The 16,196-nt window shown below is 34.8% G+C and overlaps 1 long non-coding RNA gene across 3 annotated transcripts in view; it reads left to right on the top strand.

Moving 5' to 3' along the window:
• Positions 1–633: 633 nt before the first annotated feature.
• Positions 634–16,196, top strand: part of LOC133559919 (uncharacterized) — a 92,508-nt gene continuing 76,945 nt past the window's right edge. For 2 of the 3 annotated variants that reach the window (XR_009808335.1, XR_009808333.1), the window contains exon 1: positions 646–670. This is a non-coding gene — a long non-coding RNA (uncharacterized LOC133559919). Of the gene's footprint in view, positions 671–16,196 lie in introns of all 3 variants that reach the window. The other variant, XR_009808334.1, reaches the window with a different exon arrangement.

The raw sequence follows: 16,196 nt of genomic DNA, 5'->3' as shown, positions 1-16,196 counted from the left end.
AAAACTTGAATAATAATTAAACAAAATAATACTGAATAATGACACATTTTTAATATTTTTTTTACCAAAACCCTTTGGGGTCCCCGAAATGTATATTGGTTATAAATATATTGTATTGTTTTTTTTTTAAATAAAAAAAATGTCAAAATGGCCCCCGCTTGCTTTGATTTTTCAGTCTGTGACCCTAAGTGGAAAAAGTTTGGACACCCCTGGCCTAAACAATGAATCAAGACAAGCATATTGAAAATAATCAAACGTGTCAAAGGAAAGAATGAAATAATCCAAACAGATTTAGCAAAGTAGCAATTAAAAGTCTTTTAAGCGGTTACAACATAATATAATGTCATCATCAAAATAATAGCCCATAGCTCCGCCCACTAGCCGGGACTAATTTGATGGGGGGGCGGGGGAGTTCAAGAATGCTGTTATTTTGTAAAATAAACCATAAATAACCATCACACGTCTAAAAAGTATTCATAGTCCTTTTACATTTGTAGATCAGGCATTTTTGTATGCAGTGTATACACTTTTAAATGTCCTTCTGTAACACCCAGTTTATCAGAACCATGGTTTGGCCCAAATCAGGCCTAATTAGTCCAGGCAGGTGTGTTCACTTACATAAAGCCCTCAGCCCCACCCCGAATCTTTTAGCCACCCGTTCAGAGCCATGGTGAGTGACAGCTTGTCATTTATTTGAGTGCATCCTTTTCAATGACTCAAAACGAGTGAATGTTTGTTGTTTGTCCAAGTTGAGCTTCCTTACAAATGTGCACGCTTTGTAAGGAAGTTTTAGGTCAAACTGTTCCATATACGTTGTGAAATGAGTTATTTACATAGAAATATTCTGTAAATGTTTATTTACATACCTTCATTGTTTCTAAACGGCGTCTGTAGCAAGGCAGTAAAACGGCTGAACAAACAAAAAAGAAGTCGTGGTTATTGACCCACTAGCTTCGCAACCTAGCTCATTAATCAGCTAGCAGCTTTCATATCAGTTGACAAGGTTTTAAACTGTAAGTAGGTTGCAAAAAACATATTAAATATTATTAAAATCAAGTGTAAAAATACTATTTTCTGTACTAAAGAGCGCCTATATACTATATAAGACGCACCCACTAAATTTAAAACGAAAAGTATGTTTATATGCAAGCCGCAGATATATACCTTGTAAAATGTGTTTTTTTACACATAAATATTTTGTAAATTTTTATGTACATACCTTAATTGTTTCCAAACGGTGTCTGTAACAGGGCAGTACAACGGCGGATCAAACAAAACAGAAGTCATGGTCAAGAACCCGCTAAATGCACAACCTAGCTCTCCAATCAGCTAGCAGCTTTCGTATCATTTGACAAGGTTGCAAACTGTAAGTACGTTATAAATAAATATTGAATACAATAATAATCAAGAGTAAAATTACTGTTGTATTTTCTGTACTAAAGAGCGGCTATATACTATATAAGCCGCACCCACTAAATTTAAAACGATAACTATTTTAATATATAAGCCGCAGATATATACCTTGTAAAATGAGTTATTTACAGATGTATCATTTGTAAATTTCTGTTTACATACCTTAATTGCTTCCAAACGGTGTCAGTAACAGGGCAGTAAAACGGCAGATCAAACAAAACAGAAGTCAAAGTCTTTGACCAGCTAGCTGCGCAACCTATCTCTCCAATCAGCTAGCGGCTTTCATATCATTTGACAAGGCTGTAAACTGTAAGTAGGTTACAAAAACATATTAAATACGATTAAAATCAAGTGTAATATTACTGTTGTATTTTCTGAACTAAAGAGTGCCTATATACTATATAAACCGCACCCACTAAATTTGAAACGATAACCATTTTTATATATAGGCCGCACATACTGTATATACCTTGTAAAATGAGTTATTTACACATAAATATTCTGTAAATGTTTACTTACTTACTGTAATTGTTTCAAAACGGTGTCTGTAACAGGGCAGTAAAACGGCGGATCAAACAAAACAGAAGTCATGGTCATGGACCCGCTAGCTGCGCAACCTAGCTCTCCAATCAGCAAGCAGCTTTCATATCATTTGACAAGGTTGCAAACTGTAAGCAGGCTCGAAAAAATTATTGAATGCGATTAAAATCAAAAGTAAAATTACTGTTGTGTTTTCTGGACTTGAGAGCGCCTATATACTATATAAGCCACACCCACTAAATTTAAAATGAAAAAAAAAATATATATATAGATATAAGTCCAGTATTTACACATAAATATTTTGTAAATGTTTGTTTACATACCTTAATTGTTTCCAAACGTTGTCTGTAACACAGCAGTAAAACGTCAGATCAAACAAAACAGAAGTCATGGTTATGAACCCGCTAGCTGAGCAACCTAGCTCTCCAATCAGCTAGCAGCTTTCATTTAATTTGACAAGGCTGTAAACTGTAAGTAGGTTACAAAAACATATTAAATACGATTAAAATCAAGTGTAAAAATACTATTTTCTGTATTAAGGAGCGCCTATATACTATATAAGCCGCACCAACTAAATTTAAAACGAAAACTATTTTTATATGCAAACCGGAGATATATACCTTGTAAAATGAGTTCTTTACACATAAATATTCTGTAAATGTTTGTTTACATATCTTAATTGCTTCCAAACGGTGTCTGAAACATGGCAGTAAAACGGCTGATCAAACAAAACAGAAGTCATGGTCATTGACCCGCTAGCTGCGCAACCTGGCTCTCCAATCAGCTAGTAGCTTTCAAATCATTTGACAAGGTTGCAAACTGTAAATAGGCTCAAAAAAATTATTGAATAGGATTAAAATCAAGAGTAAAATTACTATTGTATTTTCTGGACTTAAGAGCGCCTGAATACTATACTAGCCGCACCCACTAAATTTAAAATGAAAAATATTTATATATATATAAGTCAAGGTATTTACACATAAATATTTTGTAAATGTTTGTTTACATACCTTAATTGTTTCCAAACAGTGTCTGTAACAGGGCAGTAAAACGGAAGATCAAACAAAACAGAAGTCATTTTAATGGACCCGCTAGCGGTGCAACCGTACTATAGAGCTCACTTTATGTATATAAGCCACACCCACTAAATTTCAAATTAAAACGATTTTTATATATAAGCCTAATTAGTGCCCAGGAGCAGGTGAGCGTCCCGAACACTAATCAGAGGCAGGAGAAAACAATCTGCCGTCATGGCAACGAAAACCTTAAACAGGTCTGCTGAAACAGACCTTAAACAACAAGGGAATCAAAATGTAAACAAACTATGATCCCAAAAAGTAACAATTATAGCCTGGAATTTTTGCGACTCCTTTTTCACGGTAGTGAGACTATGTTTGGGTTCAGTCCACCGGTCTTCTTTCTTCCCTACGATCCATTTTGCTTCAATTCGTTGCGCTCTCTCCCCACACCGCCGGTTGACTTCGGTCAGTTCCCACAATGCATTGCCACATCGCCAACCCGACCCCCATAAGTAGGTGGGGTGTGCCTAATCAAGTGTCTGGCTGGTTTATATCGGCGAGTAAAATGTTGGAGGACGAAGCGTCCGTGTAGTTTTAAGACCGAGCGAAAAATCCAAATCCGTGCCCGTGTCCAACGTCTAAGCCGCGCTCGTCCTGCGCCACGTCTATTTCTGCATCACCCACGCCGTGGATTAAGTGGGCGGGCCGAGGTCACGCCGATTGAGATGGAAATGAGTCTAGGACAGGCGGAACCAAGATTTGTTATTTAGATGATACACACACACACACACACACACACACACACACACACACACACACACACACACACACACACACACACACACACACACATATTTGTGTATTTCTGACTTGCCTCCCACTTTAGGAGCAGCTTTTCTAGATTTATAAAAACATGTATTTACAACATACTAAGAAAATATATATATATATAAAAAATATTGTTGTGAAAAATGAGTCACAAGAAAAAGGTCACAATTTCACAAGAAAAACTTGTGAAAAAGTTGTCATTTGACGCAACTCAAATCCACTTGTTATTTCATATGTTGACCAGAGTGGGGGGAGCACTTATAAAACACACACACAGTCAATTTGAAAAATACCAATGTCAATGTTTACCTTTGTATGCACATAATACCAACACAAAAATCCTGACTTTGGAGCAATGTTCACAGACTCTAGATGCAATGGTTGACTGTATTGGGACCATGATTCATGTCCTAACTTGTTCACTCCTCCTCATATGGAAGCTACTTTTCCTTAATGATTTCTCAAGAAGTGTAAAAATACAAAAACACACACACTCTCGTGTATTTCTGACCTTCTGGAGACCTGAGAAAAATGCCTCCCACTTTGGGAGCAGCCTTTCTAGATGTATAAATGTGTTTACTACATGATATGAAAATATATTTTTGCAAAAAATATTGTTATGAAAAATGAGTTGGAATGTCACAAGAAAAAGGTCACAATATCACAAGAAAAACTCGTCATTTTACTCAAAGCAAGTCAAAATGTTACAAGAAAAACTGAACATGTGTGCAATGTTATGATAAAAGTTGGAATTTTATTTAATAACGGTCGCAATTTTACAAGTAAAGCTTGAAATTATTTGACCTTTTTCCAAATTTTTCCGACAAAAATCACACTTTTATGAGAAAACTTTAAAAAGTTGACATTATTATTCTAATACTAATTGGAATTTTACTGGGAAAAATGATGACAAAAGTCATCATTTTACTCAAAAAATGTCACTATTTTAAAAGAGCAAAATAAAATTGGCAATATTGTCATAAAAGTCAGGTTTTTTTATGACAAATGTCACCAATTTGCATTAAAAAGTACTAATTTTACATCAAAAATTAATAGATTTTACGAGAAAATGGCCAGAGGGGGAGCAAATCCACTTGTTATTTCATATGTTGACCAGACCGGGGGACCACTTATAAAACACACACACAGTCAATTTGAAAAATACCAATGTCAATGTTTACCTTTGTATGCACATAATATCAACACAAACATCCTGACTTTGGAGCAATGTTCACAGACTCTAGATGCAATGGTTTTCTGTATTGGGACCATGATTCATGTCCTAACTTGTTCACTCCTCCTCATATGGAAGCTACTTTTCCTTAATGATTTCTCAAGAAGTGTAAAAATGCAAAAACACACACGCATTCATGTATTTCTGACCTTCTGGAGACCTGAGAAAATGCCTCCCACTTTAGGAGCAGCCTTTCTAGATTTATAAATAAGTGTATTTACAACATAATATGAAAATATATTTAAAAAAAAATATATATTGTTGTGAAAAATGAGTTAGAATGTCACAAGAAAAAGGTCACAATTTCACAAGAAAAACTTGTGAAAAAGTCGTCATTTTACTCAACGCAAGTCAAAATGTCACAAGAAAAACTGAACATGTGTGCAATATTATGATAAAAGTTGGAATTTTATTTAATAACGGTCGCAATTTTACAAGTAAAGCTTGAAATGATTTGACCTTTTTCTTAATTTTTCCAACAAAAATCCCAGTTTTATAAAGTTGACATTATTATAATACTAATCGGAATTTTACTGGGAAAAATGATGACAAAAGTAATTTTACTCAAAAAAATGTCACTATTTTCCAAGAGCAAAATAAAATTGGCAATATTGTCATAAAAGTCAGATTTTTATTTGACAAATTTCACCATTTTGCATTAAAAAGTAATAATTTTACATAAAGTAATTGATTTTATGAGAAAATAGCCAGAGGGGGAGCAAATCCACTTGTTATTTCATACGTTGACCAAAGGGGGGAGCACTTATAATAATGCCAACACAATAATCCTGACTTTGGAGCAATGTTCACAGACACTAGTGTTTGGCTCTCTGTTAGATGCAATGGTTTTCCGTATTGGGACCATGAATATGTCCTAACTTGTTCACGCATCCTCATATGGAAGCTACTTTTCCTTCTTCATGTCTCTAGAAGGGTAAAAATACAAGAACGCACGCACACACACACCTGAGAAAAATTCCTCCCTCTTTAGAAGAAGCCTATCTAGATATATAAAGATGTGTATTTACAACATGAATAATATATACATACTATACAAATATTAAAAAAAAGCTTGTTGTGAAAAATGAGTTGGAATTTCACAAGAAAAAGGTCACAGTTTCACAAGAAAAACTTAGAATTTAGGCATAATTACAATAAAAGTCGTCATTTTACACAACACAAGTCAAAATGTTACGAGAAAAACTGATCATGTGTGTAATGTTATGAAAAAAGTTGGAATTTTACTCAATAACAGTCGTAATTTTACAAGTAAAGCTTAAAATCTTGGACATTTTGTAAAAGAGTCATTTTACTCGACAAAAGTCACAGTTTTATAAGAAAACTTCAAAATGTTGGCAATATTATAATAATAATCAGAATTTTACTTGGAAAAATGATGACAACAAATTTTCAATATTTTACAAGAACAACCAAAAAAAATTGGCAATATGAAGTCGGAATTTTATATGACAAATGTTACCATTTTGTATTAAAACGTATACATTTTACAAAAAAAGTAATAATTTTATGAAAAAATATCTCTCATATTAATAATATGAGATTGTTCCCAATTTTAAAAGAAAAAGGTCGTCACCTTGTGAAAAAAATACTGCTTTTATTTATTTTATATTTTCTGTGTGTAATTGTTTTTTAATCTTCATTATTTACTTTAAGCTATTACAGTGTGTCTCTATATACATATTTATTTTAAATTTTTTCATACATTTTTGGCCAAATGATGTGCATTTCAATTTCTTAAACTCACTTGTTATTTCATATGTTGACCTGAGGGGCAGCACTTCAAATTTTTTAAACACACTTATCAAAAAATGTCAGTATTTTACAAGAAATAAAATGGCAATATTGTCATAAAAATCAGAATTTTCTATGACAAATGTCACCATTTTGCATTAAAATGTAATAATTTTACATAAGAAAGCAATACTTTTACAAGAAAATATTGCAATTTACAGAAACAGATAGAATGTGAGAAATGATTCCCAATTTTTATAAGAAAAAGTTGACAAATTGTGAGAAAAAGACTGCTTTTTATTTTATTTTGTGTGTAATTGTTTTTTAATCTTCATTATTTTCTTTGTTATTACAGTATGTCTCTGTATACATATTTATTTTTATTTTTAAAATAAATTTTGGCCAAATGGGGCGCATTTCAATTTTGTACACACACACTTATTTCATATGTTGACCAGAGACACACTTGTCAAAAAATGTCACTATTTTACAAGAACAAGAAAAAAAATGTCAATATTGTCATAAGTCAGAATTTTATATGAAAAATGTCACCATTTTTTATTAAAATGTAATAATTTTACATAACAAAGCAATACTTTTTTTGGAGAAAATATTGCAATTTACAGAAAGGATATGAGAAATTGTTCCCAATTTTTATAAGAAAGTCGAAAAATTGTGAGAAAAAGACTGCTTATATTTATTTTTATTTTTGTGTGTGTTTGGGTGTGTGTGTGTGTGTGTGTGTGTGTGTGTGTAATTGTTTTTTAGTTTTCATCATTTACTTCAAGTTATTACAGTAAGTCTCTATATACATATTTATTATTATTTTTTAAATAAATTTTCGCCAAAGTGGTCGCATTTCCATTTCTTGTGTAGACTTGTTATTACACACACTGGCCAGAGGGGGAGCAAACCCACTTGTTATTTCATATGTTGACCAGGGGGTCAGCGCTTCAGATTTTTTAGACACATTTGTCAAAAAATGTCACTATTTTACAAAAACAAGAAAAAAATGGTAATACTGTCATAAAAGTCAGAATTTTATACGACAAATGTCTCTAATTTTTTATTAAAAAGTAATACATTTACATTATAAAGAACTTTACGAGAAAATATTGCAATATTACAGAAACAGAAAGAATATGACAAATTGTTCCCAATTTAATAAGAAAAAAGTTGACACATTGTGAGGAAGACTGCTGTTAGTTTTTTTTGTGTGTAATTGTTTTTTAATCTTCATTATTTACTTTAAGTTATTACAGTATGTCTCTCTCTCTCTCTCTCTCTCTCTCTCTCTCTCTCTCTCTCTCTCTCTCTCTCTCTCTCTATATATATATATATATATATATATATATATATATATATATATTTAAATTTTTTTAAATACATTTTCGCCAAAGGAGGCGCATTTGAATTTCTTACGCACACTTGTTATTTCATATGTTGACTAGAGGGGGAGCACTTTAAATCTTTAAGTCACACTTGTCCAAAAATGTCACTATTTTACAAAAACAGGAAAAAAATGGCAATGTTGTCATAAAAGTCAGAATTTTATATGACAAATGTCTCTATTTTTTTTATTAAAAAGTAATACATTTACATTAAAAAGTAAGAACTATACGAGAAAATATTGCAATATTACAGAAACAGAAAGAATATGACAAATTGTTCCCAATTTTATAAGAAAAAAGTTGACACATTGTGAGGAAGACTGCTTTTAGTTTTTTTTGTGTGTAATTGTTTTTTAATCTTCATTATTTACTTTAAGTTATTACAGTATGTCTCTATACATATATATTTATTAAATTTTTTTTAAATACATTTTGGCCAAAGGGGGCGCATTTCAATTTCTTACGCACAATTGTTATTTCATATGTTGACTAGAGGGGCAGCACTTCAAATTTTTTAGACACACTTGTCAAACAATTTCAGTATTTTACAAAAACAAGAAATAAAATGGCAATATTGTCATAAAAGTCAGAATTTTATATGACAAATGTCTCTATTTTGCATTAAAAAGTAATAATTTTACATTACTAAGAACTTTACGAGAAAATGTTGCAATATTACAGAAACAGAAAGAATGTGAGAAATTGTTCACAATTTCATGAATAAAAAAGTCAACACATTGTGAGAAAAAGACTGGTTTTAGTTTTTTTTGTGTGTGTAATTGTTTTTTACTCTTCATTATTTACTTTAAGTTATTACAGTATATCTCTGTATACATATTTATTTTTATTTTCAAAATACATTTTGCCAAAGGGGCGCATTTCAATTTCTTACACACACTTGTTATTTCATATGTTGATCAGAGGGGCAGCACTTCAAATTTTTTAGACCTACTCATCAAAAAATGTCACTATTTTACAAAAACAAGAAAAAAATGGCATTATTGTCATAAAAGTCAGAATATTATAAGACAAATGCCTCCATTTTGGATTAAAAAGTAATAATTTTACATAAGAAAGCAATAATTTTACAAGAAAATATTGCAATTTTACAGAAACAGAAAGAATATGAGAAATTGTTCCCAATTTTTATAAGAAAAAGCTGACAAATTGTGGGGAAAAGACTGCTCTTATTTATTATTTTGTGTGTGTGTGTGTGTGTGTGTGTGTGTGTGTGTGTAATTGTTTTTTAATATTCATTATTTACTTCAAGTTTTTACAGTCAGTCTCTATATACATATTAATTTTTATTTTTTAATTAAATTTTGGCCAAAGTGGTCGCAATTCCATTTCTTGCACACTCTTGTTATTACACACACTGGCCAGAAGGGGAGCAAACCCACTTGTTATTTCATATGTTGAGAGGAGGGGGAGCACTTCAAATCTTTTTGTCACACTTGTCAAAAAATGTCACTATTTTACAAAAACAGGAAAAAAATGGCAATATTGTCATAAAAGTCAGAATTTTATATGACAAATGTCTCTATTTTTTTTTATTAAAAAATAATACATTTACATTAAAAAGTAAGAACTTTACGAGAAAATATTGCAATATTACAGAAACAGAAAGAATATGATAAATTGTTCCCAATTTTATAAGAAAATAGTTGACACATTGTGAGGAAGACTGCTTTTATTTTCTTGTGTGTAATTGTTTTTTAATCTTCATTATTTACTTTAAGTTATTACAGTATGTCTCTATATACATATTTATTTAAATTTATTAAATAAATTTTGGCCAAAGGGGGCGCATTTCAATTTCTTACACACACTTGTTATTTCATATGTTGACTAGAGGGGCAGCGCTTAAAATTTTTTAGACACACTTGTCAAAAAATGTCCCTATTTTATAAAAACAACAAAAAAAATGGCAATATTGTCATAAAAGTCAGAATTTTCTAAGACAAATGTCACCATTTTGCATTAAAATGTAACAACTTTACATAAGAAAGCAATACTTTTACGAGAATATATTACAATTTACAGAAACAGAAAGAATATGAGAAATTGTTCCCCATTTTTATAAGAAAATGTTGACAAATTGTGAGAAAAAGACTGCTTTTATTTATTTATTTATTTGTGTGTGTGTGTGTGTGTGTGTGTGTACAATAGTTTTTTAGTCTTCATCATTTACTTCAAGTTATTACAGTCAGTCTCTATTTACATATTTATTTTTATTTTTTAATTTAATTTTGGCCAAAGTGGTCGCAATTCCATTTCTTGCACACACTTATTACACACACTGGCCAGAGGGGGAGAAAACCCACTTGTTATTTCATATGTTGACCAGAGGGGCAGCACCTCAAAATTTTTAGACACACTCGTCAAAAAATGTCACTATTTTACAAAACCAGGAAAACAATGGCAATATTGACATAAAAGTCAGAATTTTATATGACAAATGTCACCATTTTGCATTAAAAAGTAATAATTTTACATAAGATAGCAATAATTTTGAGAAAATATTGCAATTTTACAGAAACAGAAAGAATATGAGAAAATGTTCCCAATTTTTATAAGAAAAAGTCGACAAATTGTGAGAAAAAAGACTGCTTTTATTTATTTTATTTTGTGTGTGTGTGTGTGTGTGTGTGTGTGTGTGTGTGTGTGTGTGTGTGTGTGTGTGTGTGTGTGCGTGCGTGTGTGTGTGAGTGTGCGTGTGTGTGTGTGCGTGTGTGTGTGTGTGCGTGCGTTATTACACACACTGGCCAGAGAGGGCGCAAACCCACTTGTTATTTCATATGTTGATCAGAGGGGGAGCACTTCAAAATTTTTAGACACACTTGTCAAAAAAGGTCCCTATTTTACAAAAACAAGAAAAAAAAAAATCGCAATATTGTCATAAAAGTCAGAATTTTATATGAAAAATGTCACTATTTTGCATTAGAAAGTAATAATTTTCCATTAAAAATAAGAACTTTGCGAGAAAATATGGCAACATTACAGAAACACAAAAAATCTGAGAAATTGTTTTCAATTTCATAAGAAAAAAGTCGACACGTTGTGAGAAAAATACAATTTTTTTTGTGTGTAATTGTTTTTTAATCTTTATTATTGACGTCAAGATATTACGGTATGTCTCAATATACACATTTATTTTAATTATTTCATTAATTTTGGTCAAAGGGGTGCATTTAAATTTCAGCCACACACTTATTTCAAATGTTGACCAGAAGGGGGAGCACTTACAAACCCAACACACAGCCAATTTAAAAAAATACCAAAGTCAATGTTAACTTTTATATCCACATTAAATCAAGAAACAATCCTGACTTTGGAGCAATGTTCACAGACTCTAGTATTTGGCTCTCTATTACATGCAATGTTATCAGGACCATGATTGCCTTAACTTGTTCACACTTCCTCATATGGAAGCTACTTTTCATTATTGATGTCTCAAGAAGGGTAGAAATACAAGAACACACACACACACACACACCCCATCAGTCAGTTATATAATCCCCCCCCTGTGCTTTCTCTTCTTCTCGCATGGCGACCTATCCGTGGTATCGGCCCCAAAAAAATAAGTTTTTTTCCTTGTCGGGAAATCATCTAAGCAGCGATGATTAGGAAGTGACAAAACAAAGCCGGAGCTCAAATAGCATTTTAATTATTCAATATGTGTTCATATTTAGTGACATGAACTCTATTTAGCAAAGGACGCCATGAAAGACACTTTAAATGGATCAATTTGTGGAAATGCAATCATTTATTTTTTGCAAATATCAGCTCATTTGGAATTTGATGCTTGCAACATATTTCCCCAAAGCTGGCACAAGTGGCAAAAAAGACTGAGAAAGTTGAGGAATGCTCGACAAAACACTTATTTGGACACATCCCACAGGTTGATGGGGAACAGGTGGGTGCCGTGATTGGGTATAAATGCAGCTTCCGTGAAATGCTCACTCGTTCACAAGCAAGGACGGGGCGAGGGTCGCCGCTTTGTCAACAAATACCTGAGCAAATTGTTATAAGAAAAACATTTCCCAACCAGCTATTGCACCGCATTTAGGGATTTTACCATCTACGCTCTGTAATATCATCAAAATGTTCGGAGAATCTGGAGAAATCACTGCACGTAAGCCATGATATTAAGCACTTTGGATCCCTCAGGCAGTACTGCATCAAAACGCCACAACATTGTGTAAAGGATATCACCACGTGGGCTCAGGAACACCTCAGAAAACCAAGTGCAAGTTAAAACTCTACTATGCGAAAACCAAAGCCATTTATCAACAACACCCGGAAACTCGCTGGACTGATGCAAAGTGGAAAAGTTTTCTGTGGTCTGACGAGTCCACGTTTCAATTTGTTTTTGGAAACTGTGGACGTCGTGTCCTCCAGAACAAAGAGGAAAAGAATCATCTGGATTGTTCAAGGCGCAAAGTATAAAGGGCAGCAACAGTGTTTCCCACAGGTCAGGCATCTATTTGTGGTGGTGTGGTCGGGGGTATGATGGGGGGGCGATGACCAAGAAGAAGGCGGAGTTGGAATATAAATACAACACTTTATGTACATATTTCTATACATATTTTTATAATATTTACATATTTCTATAATATGTAACTACAAGCTCCATTCACAGCCAGAGTCCCATTGCTTTTATGAGCGGGCGAGGGAGTCTAAAGCCGAAAAAAAAAAATTAAGAAAGTAATTTTATTCCATATATTTTTTTATTTTATTTGTGGCGGCCTTAATTCTTTCCTGATGGGACGTTACAAATAAATGAATGTGTGGGAAACCCTGCAGCAAACTGTGATGGTATAGGGGTTTAATTAGTGCCCAAGGCATGGGTAACTTACACATCTGTGAAGGCACCACTGAAGCTGAAAGGTACGTACAGCTTTTGGAGCAACATATGTTGTCATCCAAGCAACGTTGTGAAGGACGCCCCTGCTTATTTCAGCAAGACGATGCCAAGCCAGGTGTTACAACAGCGTGGCTTCATAGTAAAAGAGTGCGGGGTACTAGTCCGGCCTGCCTGTCCAATCCTCATGGACGAGCAAGGATGCGTCCAAGGAGACCTTGGTGTACGATACCTGCTCATTCAGCCAAGACACTGTGAATCTTATCCTGTCTCTTCATCCGCAAAAAGGTAAAAAAACTTCAGTGTACTTTAAAGCAAAATTTTATTTTTTGCTCGTTTTACCAAGTCAGACTTCAGGAAAATATCCTCAGACATACTGTAAAAGTGCGACGTGCGACGTTAGTCCGTGAACACAACAGGGACCAGCGTTGCGATTCCAGCAAAAAACACGCTAAATTTACCAAAGGAAAACCATGTGGGTGCTCACTCTCAGACTCTGTTCCCCTCCCTCGCTTATACACTGTGTTGTTTTGCATGTCTCCAGACCTAATTTATACAAAGATATACTTTAAAAATGCAACGAGCGACTATAACACAGAACAGCAAAGAACACGCAAAATTTACAAAAGAGAAACCATGTGGGTGTTACCTCTCAGACTCAGTTCCCCTCCTTCGCTCCTACACCTTCAGACCTCATTTATACTAAGATATACTTTAAAAGTGCGACAGGCGACTGTAGTCCGTGAACGCAACACGGACCCGCAGAGAACGCGTGAAATTTACAAAAGAAAAACCATGTGGAAGCTCCCTCTCAGACTCCGTTGCCCTCTCTCGCTCCTACCGTGTTGTTTTGCATGCCTCCAGACCTAAATTATACTAAGATATAGTTCAAAAGTGCGACGGTGACTGTAGTCCGTGAATGCAACACAGACCAGCATTGCAATTTAGAAAAGAGAAACCATGTGGGGGCTCTTTCTCAGACTCTGTTGCCCTCTTTCTCTCCTACCGTGTTGTTTTGCACGCCTCCAGACCTCATTTATACTAAGATATACTTTAAAAGTGCGACGGGTGACTGTAGTCCGTGAAGGCAACAGGGACCAGCAAAGAACACTTGAAATTTACAAAAGAGAAACCATGTGGGTGCTCCCTCTCAGACTCTGTTGCCTTCCCTCGCTCCTAGCGTGTGGTTTTGCACGCCTCCAGACCTCATTTATACTAAGATATACTTTAAAAGGGTGACTGTAGTCCGTGAACGCAACATGGACCAGCGTTGCAATTCCAGCAAAAAACACGCTAAATTTACCAAAGAAAAACCATGTGGATGCTCCCTCTCAGACTCGGTTCCCCTCCCTCGCTTATATACTGTGTAGTTTTGCATGTCTCCAGACCTAATTGATACTAAGATATACTTTAAAAGTGCAACGGACGACTCTAGTTCACGAACGGAACACAGACCATCAAAGAACACGCAAAATTGACAATAGAGAAACCATGTGGGTGCTCCCTCTCAGACTCTGTTGCCCTCTCTTGCTCCTACCGTGTTGTTTTGCACGACTCCAGACCTCATTTATACTAAGATATACTTTAAAAGTGCGACGGGCGACTGTAGTCCGTGAAGGCAACAGGGACCAGTGTTGCAATCCCAGCAAAAAACATGCTAAATTTACCAAAGAAAAACCATGTGGGTGCTCCCTCTCAGACTCTGTTCCCCTCCCTCGCTTATATACTGTGTTGTTTTGCATGTCTCCAGACCTAATTTATACTAAGATATACTTTAAAAGTGCAACGGGCGACTCTAATTTCGCGAACGGAATACAGACCAGCAAAGAACACGAAAAATTTACAAAAGAGAAACCATGTGGGTGCTCTCTCTCAGACTCTTTTTCCCCTCCCTCATTCCTACGGTGTTGTTTTGCACGCCTCCAGTCCTCATTTATACTAAGATATACTTTAAAAGTCCGACGGGCGACTGTAGTCCGTCAACGCAAAAAGGACCAGTAAAGCGTACACAAAATTTACAAAAGAGAAACCATGTGGTTGCACCCTCTCAGACTCTGTTGCCCTCTCTCACTCCTACCGTGTTGTTTTGCATGCCTCCAGACCTCATTTATACTAAAATATACTTTAAAAGTGCGACGGGCGACTGTAGTCAGTCAACGCAACACGGACCAGCATAGAACACGCAAGATTTATAAAAGAGAAACCATGTGGGTGCTTCCTCTCAGACTCTGGTACCCTCCCTCGCGTCTGCCGTGTTATTTTGCATGCCTCCACACCTCATTTATACTAAGATATACTTTAAAAGTGTGACAGGCGACTGTAGTCCGTGAACGCAACACGGACCAGCAGAGAACAAGTGAAATTTACAAAAGAGAAACCATGTGGGTGCTCCCTCTCAGACTCTGTTGCCCTCTCTCGCTCCTACTGTGTTGTTTTGCACGACTCCAGACCTCATTTATACTAAGACATACTTTAAAAGTGCGACAGGCGACGGTAGTCCGTTAACGCAACACGGACCAGCGTTGCAATTTACAGAAGAGAAACCATGTGGGTGCTCTCTCTCAGACTCTTTTCCCCTGCCTCATTCCTACGGTGTTGTTTTGCACGCCTCCAGTCCTCATTTATGCGAAGATATACTTTAAAAGTGTGACGGGCGACTGTAGTCCGTGAACGCAACACGGACCAGCAAAGCGCACGCAAAATTTACAAAAGAGAAACCATATGGATGCTCCCGCTCAGACTTTGTTTCCCTCCCTCGCTCCTACTTTGTTGTTTTGCATGCCTCCAGGCCTTGTTTATATCGACGGTAGTATTTTCCCATTAAAAACATTGATTTCAATTAGTGTAAAACTCTTGTTTATTGGGCTAAAACATTAAAGATATTTAATTGTATTGCCCGAGCAAAAACAAGCTGCAGAGTCAAACACGCCATTGAAGTCACGATTATCATGTCGGCCTCAAAATAGCACAATATAGAAAGTCTTTGTTGACCTTTTTCATGATTTGTTGTTCTTGTCCTTCTCCGAGAAATATATTTCAATTAATTGGTTGATTAGTTTGCAAACAGGGAAAGTATCAAACAGAGTGAGAAAGATCTTTTTGAGCATTGAACAAACACAAACATTAGAAACTTGACATTTAAACTTTGATTAGGT

The sequence above is a fragment of the Nerophis ophidion genome, linkage group LG10 (genome assembly GCF_033978795.1).
Source record: "Nerophis ophidion isolate RoL-2023_Sa linkage group LG10, RoL_Noph_v1.0, whole genome shotgun sequence".
NCBI lineage: Eukaryota > Metazoa > Chordata > Actinopteri > Syngnathiformes > Syngnathidae > Nerophis > Nerophis ophidion.
Note: the sequence above shows the minus strand (reverse complement) of the source record. Positions and strands in the feature narration are given on the sequence as shown.